Genomic DNA, 402 nt, shown 5'->3' with positions numbered 1-402 from the left:
GTAGATAGCATACACACATGGCACTGTTCCGTACACATCGTACACATGTGGCTCTGCTCCATATACGTCATACACACATTTTCAGCAACTTGTGTTCAAGACCGATCAGGTCCAAACGTTTTTCTTCTAAAGTCGCTCAATAAATCTTCTCCTCACCTGAACTTATCAATAAAGAATTCAATTTAGCAAAGATTGAAATGAGTTTGAAAGGGTCACATACATATGCAACAGGGGTCACATACATACGCAACAGGGGTCACATACATACGCAACAATAGTTTACTATAACCGTCCACTGACACCGCACCTCATCCAGTGTGTGCACGCCAATATAGGACTACACTGAGGAGCTGATCATGTGACCCCTGACTCCTCCCCTCCATGTGACATCATCACAGGTCC

The sequence above is a fragment of the Anomaloglossus baeobatrachus genome, chromosome 5, assembly GCF_048569485.1.
Source record: "Anomaloglossus baeobatrachus isolate aAnoBae1 chromosome 5, aAnoBae1.hap1, whole genome shotgun sequence".
NCBI classification, from domain to species: Eukaryota; Metazoa; Chordata; class Amphibia; order Anura; family Aromobatidae; genus Anomaloglossus; species Anomaloglossus baeobatrachus.
The sequence above is the reverse complement of the archived record's forward strand: the minus strand, read 5'-3'. Positions refer to the sequence as shown.